The sequence below is a fragment of the Sminthopsis crassicaudata genome, chromosome 6 (assembly GCF_048593235.1).
Source record: "Sminthopsis crassicaudata isolate SCR6 chromosome 6, ASM4859323v1, whole genome shotgun sequence".
Lineage (NCBI taxonomy): Eukaryota > Metazoa > Chordata > Mammalia > Dasyuromorphia > Dasyuridae > Sminthopsis > Sminthopsis crassicaudata.
Genome location: NC_133622.1, coordinates 149,158,612 through 149,175,464, shown reverse-complemented (window position 1 = coordinate 149,175,464; position 16,853 = coordinate 149,158,612). Strand labels below are relative to the sequence as shown.

At 34.8% G+C, this 16,853-nt stretch overlaps 1 long non-coding RNA gene across 1 annotated transcript in view; it reads left to right on the top strand.

The window, feature by feature from the left end:
• The window catches only part of LOC141545759 (uncharacterized), a 183,705-nt gene that overhangs the window by 53,920 nt on the left and 112,932 nt on the right, over window positions 1-16,853 (top strand). The window lies entirely within an intron of this gene.

The window sequence follows — 16,853 nt, the reverse complement described above, 5'->3', positions numbered from 1 at the left end:
ATAAATGTTAGAAAGATGTGAAAGAAAAGTTCTCTAATAAATTCCAATCTTATGAAAGAATACTTCAATTCAATCATAAGAAAAATAACCCTAAAGTTTCATTTCACATGTAACTAATTTGCAAAAATGATAAAGGATTAGAAAAGTCAGTACATACTTGAAATGAATCAACCGTTTTGGAAAATAATTTGAAATTATACTAAGAAAATGACTGAAGTGCCCTAACCTATTGATCTAAATACTGTGCCACTACATGTATACTCCAACTAGGTCAATGATAAAAGATATGTTCCACCTATGCCAAAATGTGTCACTCGTCAAAGTAAAAAAAAAAAAAAAAAATCATCAATTAGAAAATAAAGAAATAATGTTACATAAATTAAAGTAATATTACTATGTTGTCTGAAATGATACTTTTAATCAATACAGAGAAGTAAGGAAAGATATAAATTGTTAAATTGATATGGAATTAAATAAATACTTTAAGTAAGATACAGGAAAACAATACCTACTGACTAAAACAACGTAAATGAAAAGAACAACAAAATACATTAATCTGAAAGCTATATGACTTTTATAACAAACTTGGCCACAAGGTAAAGATATGAAAATGTACCTTTTACTTCCTTTGCCCAGGTGGGCAACAATGAATGTGAAATGCTCCACTTGATGATGATGTTGGTTACTTTTCTGGAACTATTTTTTTGTCTTTTAAAATTCCTTATTATAAGGATTGACTTGTAGGGAAATGAACACTTTGGGAAATGCAGGTAATATAATAGGAAAACAAAATCTAAAATTTAAAATAAAAGAAATCCATGAAGAATTAGGAAACCTCTTCAAATTTAATCTGCATATGCTTTAAAAATGTTTTGATATTCATGCAAATCTGTCTATAGAGAACTGTGAAAAATATTGTTGGCAAGGAATAATGAGAAAGATGTTCCACTTTGTATTGAATTGTAAAGTATGTGGGGGTGAGTTAAGTGGAAAAAGACCAAGAAGATAGGAAAGACTATGGTTTTAAAGGCTTTTAAATTCCAAATAAAACATTTCTCAGAATAAAGTCACTGGCATTTTTATTGTTACAATGATGACATGATCGAACTTGTACTTTTGAAAGTTTTGGAGTGGGAAAACATGAGATAAGGAAGAAAAAGAGTAGCAGAATTGTAGTTATATAAAGGTAGAAAAGAGGATATATAGAAGAGATACTAGGAAGATAGAAATACCAGGACCCATCCACTGAGTGGTTATGTGGGCATATATATGAAAAAGATGTTGTGGATAACACTGATGATGTAGGGTCTTGGAGTCTGTAGGAATGGGTATGCTCAATAAAACAGAAATTTGGAAGAGGAGAGGATTTAGGGAGAAATAGAATAAGAAACTGAGTTTTAAATATGTTAAATTTGAGATGCCAACAGAATTTCTAGTTTGATATATTAAAAGGAAATTGGGGATAAAAAACTGGAGGTTAGGAGTGAGATTATATCTCAAGATAGAGCTATCAGAATATTCTGATTTGAGATGATTACTGAACCCATGGGAGCTGATGAAGTTACCAACCAAAAAAAAAAAAAAAAAAAAAAAAAGTATGGAGAAGAAGAGAGCACAGGAAAAATCCCTACATTTTCCTAATATTTCTAAATATAGCCAGACTATGGGTGCAAATTGTTGATAAAATGCATTAAAAAATTAGAAGAAAGAATAAAAAATATATATATAATTAAAATATTTTTAAATTAATCAATATAAGGCAGCTATTAACATAAAAAATAGGGAATGTATAAAAGGACAGATAATCACAATAGTAAAAATAAAGAAATTTAACCAAAGACAATCAGTTGTTACAATACAAAGGCCCCAAATAATGAGAGAAAGGAAAGGGGGGGAACCCTGTTTGTCAGCACAAAGATCCCATGAGGCACAGTGTCCCCTGTAAATGAATTTACAGGCCCGAAAACCTAGATTGATTAATAAAAGGTTTATTGTAGAAATTTGGAAGTAAAGTTCAGTTGCAAAGACGCCAGGGCCAGAGGTGGCCGCTAGGCGGGCAGGAACCTTTACATGGCCAGAAGGATACCATGTGTTGGGGGGAAGGCTCCTGCAAGAGAGAGCTCCAGTTTGGCCCTTTTATACCTAAAAGGAGATTGTGGACGGTACCCCAAGTTCTTGGAGGGCTTTTCAGTTAGCTCAGATCTGGTGGGGGCTGGGGGAAGCTGAGCAGATAGTGGGGGCTGGGCCTGGATATTCAAAAGGGTGCTTTTTGACCAGGATTTGTGAAACAAGGTCAGCCTTGGGGATTGGGCAATCAGAAAGGAATCTTAAAGGGACCTCAACCCCCATCACAAACACCTACAATCTAGCTTAAACCAACTAACACTTTATCTTCTTTTGGGGAAGTAGAGGGGACAATTTAATAATTTTATTAACAAGGCCAACAGGTTATTAAATTAAAAAGGATGGTCATTTGGCCATCTCTTTTAGACCAAAGACAAACACTTCATCAAAGGTTTCTAACTATGGGATTTATAATGTGAGAGGAAAAATATAAAAACGGATAGTACTTGAAAAAAATCAAAAGGGGCAATCCCCTCAAAGGGAAAAAGTAGATGTCTCTCTTCCTCTAGAAAGCTGATGCAGTCCTAACACTCTATTCTTGACAAACAGATATGGTCAGCAAATAGAGTGTTGGGTTAGAATAAAAACTTGTTTGCAAATCTTATAGAAAGGAATGGCAAAATATATTGAGCAGTATTGCTTCATAGAAGAATGAGAAGAACAGCAAATCTATAAAAAGCTTGGTGAGAGGACCAATTAAATAAGCTCATCATGGGAGCATTTAAGAATAAAAATGGAAGGACATTAGACAAAAAATCAAATAATTTGATGATTCCCCCAGTTGCTAGTGCCCTTCCTCAGGACATTGCTTTGTATTTAAGTTATGTAATAGATAGAGTGAAAAAGAACCAAATTCAAATCCAACCTCACACATTTACTAGCTGTCTTACCCTGGGCAAATCACTTCACATCTGTTTGCTCAAGTTTTCTTAACTATAAAATGAGGAGAATAGCAGCACCTACTTCTTAGAATTTTTATGAGGATCAAATGATATGATAATTGTAATACTGGCACTTTGTATGTACTATTTAATGCTATTTATTACCACTACTGCTACTACTAGTAATACTTCTCCTTCTCCTCCTCCTCATTCTCCCCCTTCTCCCCCTTCTACTACTCTTCCTATTCCTTCTTCTTCTTCTTCTTCTTCTTCTTCTTCTTCTTCTTCTTCTTCTTCTTCTTCTTCTTCTTCTTCTTCTTCTTCTTCTTCTTCTTCTTCTTCTTCTTCTTCTTCTTCTTCTTCTTCTTCTTCTTCTTCTTCTTCTTCTTCTTCTCCTTCTCCTTCTCCTTCTTCTATTACTACTAATTCTATTACTTCTTCTATTGCTACTACCATTACTACCATCACATCACTGACATTATTGCTACCTAACTTCCAAAATTGCTTTGAGATAAATCCAATGAGGTAATATTTGTAAAGTCACTTGCTTATTCACATCCTCCCATATCCCAGTCTTCTATATAGCAAGAAACAATATAACATTGTGGAAAAGAAGCTAATTATAGAATTAGGCAAACCTGGGTTCAAGCCCTACCTCTTAGTTATATTGAATGTGTGAGCCTTGGCAATTCACTTAACCTCTTAGGACTATAGAATATCTTTAAGGAAATAAAGTTCAAAGTAGGTGTTAATATCCAAAAATATAGTGGGTTTCCTCATATGGAGTCCCTTATATCAATGAATTCAAAGGCTAGTTCCACATTTTCTGTGCATTTCCTCAAATAAGATATTTTGGGATAGAAGTGGTTTAACTCATCTTCATATTTCTGTCATTTTGACCTCTGTATGGTACTTAATAAATCTTTACTGAATCTGAAGCAGAACCAGAACTATAGAAAGCAATAATATATTAATGAGAACTAAAATTTCTTTGGGTACCTGCAATTTTGATTCTTTTTGAATTTGTGATATTGTATGATTTGCAAACATAAACACCACTGAGGAAATTTTCTTGTTTTTTAATTGATAGAATCTTTCCACAAGAAGTAGCTTGATATTATTGAGACAGCATATAATTTCCCAAATGCAATATAGCTCAATTTATTTTTATTTATTCAAGTCTAAACATGATTCATTGTCTATTTACAATGCCTTTTTAAGAGATATGCCTTAGTAAACTTCTTAAAATACTCTCTTCATCCAGTTGGTTTTTCCCATGAAAATTGCTAGGTTAACATTTTTTTTTTTAAGAACCCTAGATAGAACTGGTGAGACCCTATGTTGTTCTGGGTCTTGACACAATCAGCATTACACCATTCATAAACAGTAGTACATGGAGTCTATATCATTTAATGATAGCTTCTATTCTATATGAATATTACATAGAACATCTTTCACAAATCTAGCAAACACATTTTAAAAATAGCTCTTTCTGTTTTATATCTCTAAGAACTCAGTTTTCTGTGAGGTTGTATCTCTCATGGACGCTTTTAAGAGCTTTTTTTTTTTTCTTTTATTGTGAATTTAGTAATCATCAATAAACTCAAACATGTCAATATAAAAGAAGAAAATATAGAGGTTTGTATAAAAAATATGATCTTCTGTTGTAAAAACTTTGCTTTTAAGAAATGTATATAAATGTTTCCACATACAGTATTTATATTTAATCAGTTGTATAATCTTGTGCATGAGAACTTATTTATCTTTATATTTAAGCAAAAGTTATAAAGCTAGACGTTCTTTAAGATGTCTTTCTATCGTCAAAAAGTGAATGCAGTAGGATTGCATCTCCTATTACTTGATCAATGCTGAAGATTTTTCCTGATGTAAAAAATTATTCATAAATACATATGTATTTCATTCTCTGGTTTCCAGCAAGAATATTTTTGATGTCAGTATATACTATTCTAATAAAAATTTTGTAGATGAAAAAGTAGGCATGCATGTTGAAAATTACTGATGTCTTTTTAGTCAATTATTTTTTGTTTTATTACCTATGATCTTTTTTCCTTTTTTGATACCTTTTAGTCAAAGGGTTCTTGGAAAGCAGGTTCTTTTAAGGGCCTCCAGCAGAGATCACTTTTCTATGTGGGAGGGATGATAAGGTCAACCTAGTTTGCTGGACTAGGGCCATTCAGATGGAGCTTTGCTGGGAAGTCAAAGGTAACTCCTGATTGGTCCTCCAAATATTAATTATACATTGAAGTTGATTGGTAATAGAGTCAGAAGAATATATTTTTTATTGGAGAGATTAGAGATAGAAAACAACTCCATGCTCTCTTTTCAATATTTGCATAGATCTTTTTTCTCCTGGATTTATCAGAAAGAAAAATGGGGAAAAAATTTACCTATCTTTCCCACTTAGTGGCAATATCAGCTTTGAAACTGTTGTACCAAGAAAAACAGAGAGTTTTTAATTCCAAGTGGAGTTTATTTGCCACTGATTACAAGGGGCATAGCAGGACCCAAATCAAGCAGCCCAGAACAACAAGAGGCAAGGTTTTATAAAGGTTGAAAAGGTTGAAACCACAAGTTAGAGGGTCAGTGATTGCATAAGCAGGAAAATGTGAAAGCAGACATCATTACTTAGAACCTTATTGAGAGCAGGAGAGTTCCAAGAACAGGGGATCAAAAGGGGATGCTCTGACCACAGAGCACAAAGATGTTGCATTCTGCTTAGACAAAATGTTTGGGTAAGGGAAGGATGGGACAAGCAAGAGCTAGTACAACAAAGCAATTATGTGGGAATTGTGGGAATTAGGTGAACCACATTGATTCCATCTTCTGACTCAATTCTGGATCTAGCTGAGTTCACTTTCTATTCAGAAAGGTCCAATTTAAGGGTCTAATCCAAATTCTGTCATATGAGAAAACTTTATTCATTTGTGAAAATAGTTGGGAGGGATTTACTGCATTATTTGGGTCTCAGTCCTGTGTGGCTGGGAATCTACCTGCTACTTAGAGATCCTTAATTTTGTATTATTCTGATCAAACCCAGTCAGATCCAAAGAATGATACAGAGACTTGTCCTAGTAATATATCTCACTAACCTATATGTCTTGATCTGAAAACACCCTGTACTGAACAACCAATTATTGTTTCCATTTCCTTTTAATTGAATGCAGATTATTGGGGAAAGCAGATACCTCTTTTTCTGATTTCAGGGAACTGTACCTGTTCACGCTCCCCCTTCCAATTTGCAATCTTTCCTCCAATTAGAAATCAGATGATATAATCTAGTATCCTGGTTTATATCTTGTCAATTGTTTTCTTTCAATGCATAAAAATCTGTTTTCTCTTGTATTCAGGGTCCAATGTCAAGCCTTGGAGGTCTGGTTCCAATTTGCTCTATAATTGGCATGCATTGCTTTAATCAATATGCCCAGAAGCTCAAACCATCATTTCCTCTGTCACAGTAGCAAACTGACTGATTTATTTGAATCAATTCTACTGAATGTCTAGATAGTGTAAAGTTCCACTATTCTTGCCTATTTCATTTTCTTCAGTGTTGTCTACATTTTCACATGGCATATTGAATGAATGAGATAATTGTAGTCTTCCACAATTATTTAAGAAGAGACCTGTTTTTCTCTAGAAATATTGACATATCTATTCTCTCTTAGTACAATGTAGAACTATTGTTCTCTCTGGCTTCCTTTTAAACAGAAATAAAATCTCATCTCCTACAGAAAGTGTTCCCCAATCCCTTTTAATTCTAATGGGTTCCCTCTATTACTTTTTTCATATTTATTCCATATATGACTTGCTTTGTGGATATTTACTTGCATGTTGTCTCTTTCATTAGAATGTAAGAATTTTGGATTGGGGACTTTCTTTACTTCTTGTTTGCATCCCCAGTGCTTAGTAAGTATTTAATAAATTATTGAATTGAATAGTATAAAACCACATTTGGAGTCAGGACTTAGAAAGTAAAAAATACTGGATTTTTATATCTGAGAGAAAGAAGAAAAAGACTGCTTCCACTTGTATAGTTTTATGAGGTTTATGAGTTTGAGAGATTAACTTACCTGTTTTCAGATTAGTCTCAGAGATTGGAAGAGATCTTCTCAGAACTATTCAGTGAAACTACCTACATAGTTTCCATCCAAAGTTAGTTGATTTTTGAATGAGCAGATAGACAGAATGTAAATATCTAAGCTAAGGCTGATGAAAAGAGATTGTGAACTGGCTATACAAAGATTTTCTAATCCAAATATGGGCACAGAAAGTGATGTATCCAGTTAAAGAAATTGTGAGGATTAATACAAGGCAGAAAAACTAAATTCAGTGACAATTCATACTATAGACTCCTAAAATACAGATACAGAGATCACACAGCCTGATATAGTTGCCAACTCAAGTTTAAACACATAACTTTGTATGATCCTGGTGATCAACCTATTGCTATTATTAGTTCTGGCATAGGATCAGAGAAATGAGTTAGGGACAGGAGATTTAGCACTATTAGACCAGCCACTAAGCTAAATTATAACATATGCTTACTATTGAACATGTAAATTACTACATAATGAATATGTTTGATTTTTCCTTGTTATGTTCAATTGATTACATTTTATGTCATGTTCATGCTACAGCAATAACTGTTGTTCTTTTATATACACATTATGGCTTATAAATAAATTGAATTTTATATATAGGCCTGTATATATATATATATATATGTGTGTGTGTGTATATATATATATATATATATATATATATATATATATATATATATATATATATATATATATATGTAGCCTATATTATTGCTGCAACTAGTTAGATTTATTTTCTTAGAAGTATTGATTGTTTTGATTGATTTCCATGTATTATAACACATCCATGTACTTCTGAAATATTCATGTGTTATGTCCTATATGTAGTTATGCATGTTGTTATTGTAGTATCCTCCCAGGTGATATGCTGTATAATGCCATGTCTATTGCATGAATTGTTTCTGTGCATATTTTATTTCTGTTTCAACAGTACCAAAGATTGGACATCTATTGGTTATTATGTGAGGAAAATTATCCTTTTTTGTTTAAACGTCTTACAGTTTGTATTCAAATTATATAGTTACAAGTTTTGGACTTGCTCTAGCTCACCTTTGCAGAAGATTACAGTTTTTGCCCAAGGAAGGAAAACAACGCAAGTCCCAAAATCCATTGATTAGGAACTCTCTCCTTGATAGAGGAGATCAATGACATGAATGAGGGGTGAAATAGAATCTGAGAGAATGGGGAAATAGGAGAGTTCTTCAGTTATCTTCAGGTCATCCAGACTCTTTGAATTCTGTAGTTGCTTTAGGTTCTCTTGACTTCCAGTTTCAAGAGAGAACATAGATGATCCAACTTCTCCTTATGTATGCCTTCTCTCACTTCAATTTTGCTGGGTTTTTTTGTTTGTTTTGTTTTTTAATATATAAATGGGTATGTTGGCTAAGAGCTATGTGTGTTCAAACAGGTTTTTGATGAGAAAAGGGTTAAGTTTGGGACATAAAGTTTATGTCCCTCCTCTCTCTCTCCCCCCCTCCCATAATTAAACAATGAGCAGAAGTTAGATTGAAACTGAAAACCTAATCCTATAGACAAATATTGTACTTTAATAGAGCAGACAATATAATTCTAGCCCAGTACCCTATCTCTGAAGACAGCAGAGGACAGCAGAGTCGTCAAACTTCTATTGATGTTAACCTCTTGCTTCACCTTCTGAAGAGAATTAAATTTTCCTTTGGAGAAATTTGGAGAAAAAGAGACTAGAGATGTCAATATTATCTTACTTTGAATCATACAATGACAACCTTAGGCTACATGTACAGGATAGACATCTCATACAATTTTAGATATTTACTTAATGTGTAGCACTGGGCAAGTCATACACTATTTCTAAATTTCAGTGTCCTCATCTGTAAAATGAGAACTTGATGTAGATCAATTCCATTTTAAATATATGATATTATGATTCATAAATTCTCTTGATATATGCTGTTTTAGCTAGGTCTCAAACCAACCTCTATTCTATTTTTATGCCACCTGTTTTTTTTGTTATTGTTTCTTAACTTTTGAAACAAATTTTACAATGTTCTGTAAACAAGAGTATATTTCAAAATAGAGTTGTCTTTTCATCCACATATCCATTAGAAAGGAGACCAAATGTTTATCGAAGCAATTTCTAGGCCCTTTGATGTTGCCATTATTTTACAAATACTAAAATTCTCCATGACTTTGTAAACCTGATGCCATTATGCATTGGTAGAAGGAGATTTCTTTTTATGAATTCTCTGTAACATTTAAATCATAGTTCTTATCTTTTTTTTTTCTTTTTCTTTTTATTAAAGCTTTTTATTTACAAAACATGCATGGGTAATTTTTCAACATTGATCCTTGCAAAATCTTATATTCCAAATTTTTCCCTCCTTGCCCCCACTCCTTCCCCTAGATGGCAAGTAGTCCAATACATGTTAAATATGTTAAAATATATGTTAAATCCAATATATGTATACATATTTATACAGTTATCTTGCTGAACAAGAAAAATCAGATCAGGAAGGAAGAAAATTGTGAAAAGAAAACAAAATGCAAGCAAACAACAACAGAGAAAGTGAGAATGCTATGTTGTGGCCCACACTTAGTTCCCATGGTCCTCTCTCTGGGTGTAGATGGCTCTCTTCATCAATGAACAAGAGCAACTTATTTGAATCATCTTATTGTTGGAAAGCACTATGTCCATTAGAATTGATCATTGTATAATCTTGTTGCCATATAAAATGACCTCCTGGTTCTGCTCATTTCACTCAGCATCAGTTCATGTTAAGTCTCTCCAGGCCTCTCTGAAATCATCCTGCTGGTCATAATTCTGATCTTTTAAAAAATATCCCCACCCAAAACTTTTCTAAAAAATTGTGATTTGCCATTACGTGGTATAATTATCTTTATTAATTTTCATTGTTTTTTTTTTTCAGAAAAAAAATCAGTTTTTTCAAGTAGGTTGAGTTGGGGCTATTAAAATTCAATACAATAGCATTTCATTCTTATCTCACTGTAAATGGATAGATAATTCTGAAATACCTATAAATATTGATTTACTATTTGCTAAGAAAGTTATTTTAATTAGCTTCATATTTGGTGCTCATTATCTATTTAGTACCTTCTCTCTCAGGACTTGGGAAAAGCATTCATAATATAAGGTTATATTAAATCTATAAACAATTGGTCACTTTCTTTTTCTATTTTAATTTGACATTTTAGTTTCCCCCAACAACATGCAAAAACAATTTGTAATACTAATTTCTTAAAACTTTGGGTTCCCAATTCTCTCCCTTCCTCTTTCCTTTGATATAGGTTATACTTGTACACTAGTATAAAATATATTTCCATATTAGTCATATTATGAAAGAGAACATACACCAAAATGTTTTAAAAGTATGCTTATCTTTGTGTCAACTCCATCAGTTGTTTCTCTGGAGCTTGATAGTATTTTTAGGAATTGTCTTGGATCACTGTATAGCTGAGAATAGCTAAGTCATTTGCAGCTGATCATCATGAAATATTGCTGTTACTGTGTAGATGATCGTCCTGATTCTTCTTACTTTGTTTCAGTTTATATACATGATTCTGGATTTTTTGAGAGTATTTTGTTCATAGTTTTTTATAGCATCAACATTATGTCACAATCATATGCCACAACTTAAGTCAGCCAATTCCCCAACTGATGGGTATCCTTTCAATTCAATTGATACCACTAAAAAAGATACTATGTATGTATATAGGTATATATGTATGTATGTTTGTATACATCTATCTGTCTATCTGTCTGCTCATTCATCTGTCTATCCATCTATCTATCTCTCTATCGTTATATATGTAAGTAATTTCCTTTCTGTTTTTATTTCTTTGGAATATATTCCTAGTAATGGCATTGTTGGACCAAAGAATATGCATAACTTAATAGTCCTTTGGTATAGTTACAAATTGTTCTCTAGAATGTTTCAATCAATTCACAACTCTACCAACTGTGCATTAATGTCTCAGTTTCCCCATGTCTCTTCCAATAGTTGTAATTTTCTTTTTTCTATCATATTATACAATCTAATATGTATGGTATGGTGCCTTACCACTGCTTTAATTTGTATTTCTCTAATAAATAGTGATCTAGTTCAGAGAGCCAGGATTTCAGTGGGGAGATTCACAAGTCCAGCCGATTCACAAGGCTAAAGGAAAAGCCTGCTTGTGGACTTCCGGGAGATTCACAACTAGGATTGAATTCTGGGAAACCCACAATCCCACACTCTTGGAGGCAGAGCCTGATTCATTCCCACATCTACCTTCGTGCTGGCTGGAGGCTTTGGATCCAGAGGGAGCTAGAGGCTGAAGCTGGCTGGAGACATTCTGACAAGAGCTCATCAGGGAACCAAGGAGAGAGATAGGCCTCTACTAAAGCCAACCAGGCCCCAGGAAAAGATTTAGGCTTTTGAAGGACACAATAGAGAATCTGGACTTTAACTCCTGGCTGCATTTTGGGATTATTGAATTGGAACGCAAACCAAGACTGTCTCCAGAAGCTCCCCAAGAAACCTCCTCCCAGAGAATGATTACAATCTAGAGACAACAGAACATTACATTTTACAAGATTCAATGGGGATGGAAACTTTGGATTCATAGGCTGAACAGGAACAGATTTTCACTTCTCCAGGGAATATCTCAGTAGTCTCTACTGCATACAACTCTATTTTTCCTAATTTCAATCCCTTTCTTCCATCTGATTGCCCTTTTGGCTGATTGATCATGTCTTAATATTGAATTTCTCTGGGTGTAACCTCAGCTGCCATCATGCCCCACCTGGGGGGCTGAACTTGGGCTCTGCCTCTCATTTCCCTGGGTTAATCTACATAATGAGGCCAAGTGGAAGCCCTTGTGGCATTTTGGATATGGCATTTGATTGTGTTTTACATCTTCTCTCACCCTGTCTTCTCACTCTATCTCCATATCTACATTGGGCTCTTAGATGTCCAACTTTTCCACATTGAAAACATTGACAAATCTCTCTGGAAGTCCTTTTGCCAGGAGGGACCCTGTCTTTCCATGTTAAGCATGGTCTGAGTATAATAAGCATTTGTGCCCACTGAACACAGTGTCTTATGATGTCCTCTAAAGGAGCATCTTTGTGTAGTCCCCATATAATTCTCTTGAAAACCTCATTGGCATTTTCCATAGTCATTATTTCTGTAGCTGCATTTTCTCCAGTGGTTCTTGTTACAGCTTTTTGAAGATGTCCCACAAAATCCACAAAAGGTTCATTGGGACCTTGCTCTATTTTTGTGAAGACTTCCCCTTGATCTTTCTGTCCGGGGAGGGAACCCCCAAGCTTTTGTTGCAGCAGTTGTGATCTGCTCATAAACTGTTGTGGGGTAATTAATCTGTTCTGAATTCTCTCCATACTGACCTTCACCAGCTAGTTGGTCAAAAGTGAATTGTGTGTTAACTCCTGTTTCCCTATTGCATCTGACTTGAATCCTACATAATTCATGATACTCCAAAAGCCACAACAAGTTTTATCCAGGTTCTAAACATGTCCTTGCTATGGATTTCCAATCATTCAGGGTTAGGATTTCATAAGCCAAACTATCTAGTGACATTTTAACATAAGGTCTTGTAGCCCCATAAAGAGTGCAACCTTTTTTCAAATCCTTAATTTTATCCAAATCAAAAGGAGTGCATCTTCTCCTTTTTTGACCTGAAGAGTCAAGCTCTTCAATCACAGGGTATGCATCTATAAAATCACTTATATCCTGTTCTTCTCTCTTAGCCTTAACCAATGCTTTTTCTAATCTTGTCATAGGCTGCTTCACAGGCAATTCTGTTTGTGTCACTGCCTCTTCCTCTTCTCCTTTTTTCTCCACCCATGAAGGGTTAATTGAGGGAGGAGATGGGAAATGCTCCTATTGCTCAGAATTGTACTTAACTCCATTGTTATCTGATTAATCCTTTTCACCTAGTTTAGTTGGATCCTCCCCTTCCTGTTCTTTCTTCTTTTTCTTTAGTCTAACACTTAAAGCTACTTGAATTAAATTGTATATATGAAGTGTATCTTTGGAAATTAAGTTTGGTTTGGAATTGTAGTGTTCTCCTAGTTGTTCTCCTACCAATTTTCACTCATCTAGATCCAATTCTTTTTCCTTGGAGAACCAAAGAGATGTGTGCTCTACAGTTTTTAAAAGTTCAGTTATCTCCTCCAAAATTATAATCAATTCTTTGCTTTTCATAACCTTGACAATGCTCTCTAAACATTTTCCTTGAACAGAAACAGAAGGCTGTTTTCTAAAAATTTGCCCCATTTTGCTGAAATTCTACTGTGGCTCTTTAACAAAGTTTCCTTGTTTTACTCACCCAGGTTTCTGGGTCAAAGAGACTTTTCCACTGAGATCTGGATCAGAGGCTTTTCCACTGAATCAGGATTGTGTCTGCCCCATGTTGGATGCCAAAATGTAATGTTCTATTGTCTTTAGATTGTAATTGTTCTCTGGGAGGAGATTTCTTGGGGAGCTTCTGAAGGCAGCATTGCCAGTTCAATAATTTCAAAATGTAGCCAGGAGTTAAAGTCCAGATTCTCTATTGTGTCTTTCAAAAGCCTGAATCTTTTCCTGGGGCTTGATTGGCTTTAGTAGAGGCCTATCTCTCTCCTTGGTTCCCTGATGAGATCTTGTCAGAATGTCTCCAGCCAGCTTCAGCCTCTAGCTCCCTCTGTATCCAAAGCCTCCAGCCAGCATGAAGGTAGATGTGGGAATGAATCAGACTCTGCCTCCAAGAGTGTGGGATTATGGGTTTCAGAATTCAATCCTAGTTGTGAATCTCCCGGAAGTCCACAAGCAGGCTTTTCCTTTAGCCTTGTGAATCTGCTGGACTTGTGAATCTCCCCTCTGAAATCCTGGCTCTCTGAATCTCCCAGGAAGTCCTCCCTTTGACTCAATCCTGGCTCCTTATATCCTCCCAGAGAATGGGCTTGTGGGTACTCCCTGGGCTTGTGAGATATCCTTAAAAGTATGCTCTCTTAAAGGTGTGAAAGGTGTGAACTCTGAACTAGAGAATTGTTAAGTATCATGCTAACTTAGATAATTTATATCTATTCCAGTGACTTAGCACCTTCTAAGAATCCTAACAATCTAGAATATCTTTTTTATATGCTTATAGATAGATTTGATTACTTTATTTGAAAAGTTCCTAGTCATATCATTTGACCATTTATCAACTGGGGAATGGCTCCTATTTTTATAAATTTGACTCAGTTCACTATGTATTTAAGAAATGAGACTTTTATTAGAGATACTTGTAATTTTTTATAGTCATTTTCCCCTTATTTATCCTACTTTATTTCCTCCTTTCACTCTGTCTATCCTCAAAAGTATCTTAATTTTGACTACACCTCTCCAAATCTTCCTTCCCTTCAATCAACTTCTCCCTTCTCTTATCCTCTTTTTCTCCTATTTTCCTATATAGCAAGATAGGTTTTTATATCCAGCTGACCCAATTCCATTGAGAGTAGGTTCAAGTGTTGCCACCTTAAAGCACATCCCCCAACCCCCACTTGTCAGTCCCATACCATAAAGAGTCATTGTAATGGGCCATTTGTGAAAGATGTTAGACTATGTGTGGATTTTATTTTTAAGCATTTACCAATTTATGATTAGTATTCCAAAGGATTATTTATAAGTTGAATGTATGGAACTTGAAAGCAATTTTATTATAGAAATGATGGTGGTAATGGGGGATAGATTGGTAAATCTTCTTCTAAAACTAATTTACTCTCAAAACCAAGCTGAACAAATAATTTTCTAATAATGTCAGACTGAATTCTGGGTCTTAATAGCCCAGTACCATCTGGTTCAGGAAATAGCAAAAGAAGGAAGTGTCCTCTTTTTCCTTGTGTGGGAAAAAGCTGTAGGGAAGTTTTCAGAATTGTTATCATTTGCCATTATCACCCTCCCACTTCCTTTCTGTCTCATTTTTATGTGCCTGTCTTACCCTGCTCCAGTGTCCTAATGGTGCTGACAACCTCCTACTATAGGAGTAGGTGTACCTTGCATCAGCCTTGATTCTTTAAGATTATGTATTTCATCAAAACTCCCCCAGAGTAACTGGTTTGAACTTAAGGAAGGTAGGGCTCTAATGAATACTATTTTATTTTTTATTGATAAATTCTTAATCTGGGGCATATTAATTTTTTTTTGACAACTGCATTGCAATATATTTGGTTTCCTTTATAATCTTGTGTGTGTGTGTGTGTGTGTGTGTGTGTGTGTGTGTGTTTATTTTATGCATTTAACAACATTACTCTGAAAAGGAATCTGAAAAGGGGTCAATGACATAAGAAAGATTAAGACCCCTGACTTAAAGGTTTAAACAGGTTGCTTGATAACATAAATGTCTGCTTGGTGGCAGTTCCAGCAATCTGGGCAATGATATTTTTGATGGAAAGGGAGATTGCTCAAATGTAGTTTGGTCCTGCCTAAGAGTCTGCCCTTAAAGCAACTCCCTGGTATGTTGCTTATTTTTCCAGGTTCTTCCTTTCCTCCATGTTTGAATCCATAAATTCACTATAAGCTTTAAGTTTCCTGCAAAGACTGCTCTGAAATTGTGTAGGTGGAAGAATGGATGCATATTTGAGTAGATAAGTGTGTGGCTTGTTGTAACTGAAGATCCTTTGTAATAATATAGGTGAGAATATATGTTTGTTCACAAATATTCCATTCTTTTGGCTCCTGTAGCATTCTATTGCTATAGAACATCAGAGTATTTAAACTTCCCTCATTTCCTTCTCTGTGCCAGAAGGGGTGGGGTGGGTGGGATGGGTAGAGATTCTCAAAGATCATGACTAGCTACATGTAATGGGGCCAGCTGGATGGGTCTTTCCTCATGGCACCAATCCATTCTTCCCTTTGTTTCCCAGTCCAGTGAGGGCTGAGGAAGAGGTTAGTCTAAGTCATGAAGTATAGGCACAATTGATGTTTAGACTCATTTTCATCATAGGGGAAGTTAATTTCTTAAAACTTCTTGTTGGTAAATGTCATTAAGTGTTATGGGGATCTGCTGCATGCAAAGAATGGCTTAGATTATATCTTTTTCATGAGGAAAGGCTGGAAGTTTGCCTCTGAAAGTGTCATAAGGATGTGGAAGGGACTAAGGAATGTGTATAAATATTCTCAAACTGGTTCTTGGTCAACTAACTATGTGGTGAATAGAAAATTTTTTTGATTGATTGTGAAGGAATTAAAACAATCTTATCCTACTTAATCTTAGGCTCTCTTTTTAGCTCTGCTCATTATTGGATGGTATCCAGTTAGAGACCATGATGTTAGGGAGCTCTTTTCATTTCTGAGACCAAGTAGCCTTGTAATTTACCTCTGTGTTTGTTCCTTGTTAATTTAAAGTGAAGGGATTAAGACTAGGAAGCATTTTACTACTTTGGTGTTCAGTAATCTACTCTGAGAAACATGAAGTGACCTTTGCGTAGAAGCTAAAATGAGAACACAGTAATCATGCTTCATCTGGACATGAACTTGATGGGAATAATGTGGAGTTATGCTGATGAATGTTTAACAACCAACTCTCCAAAAAGGGGTGAGGATTAGTTTGTATTACGCACTATGAAGTTTAACATGCATTCTTAATATTTTCCATCACCTTCTTAAATCTAGACATAAGTCAACTAATAAATCAAGCCTTAAGGTATAGTATTTGCAAATTTCCCAAGGTGTAAATGTTGACACTGAAAATTTAACAGTGACCTCTT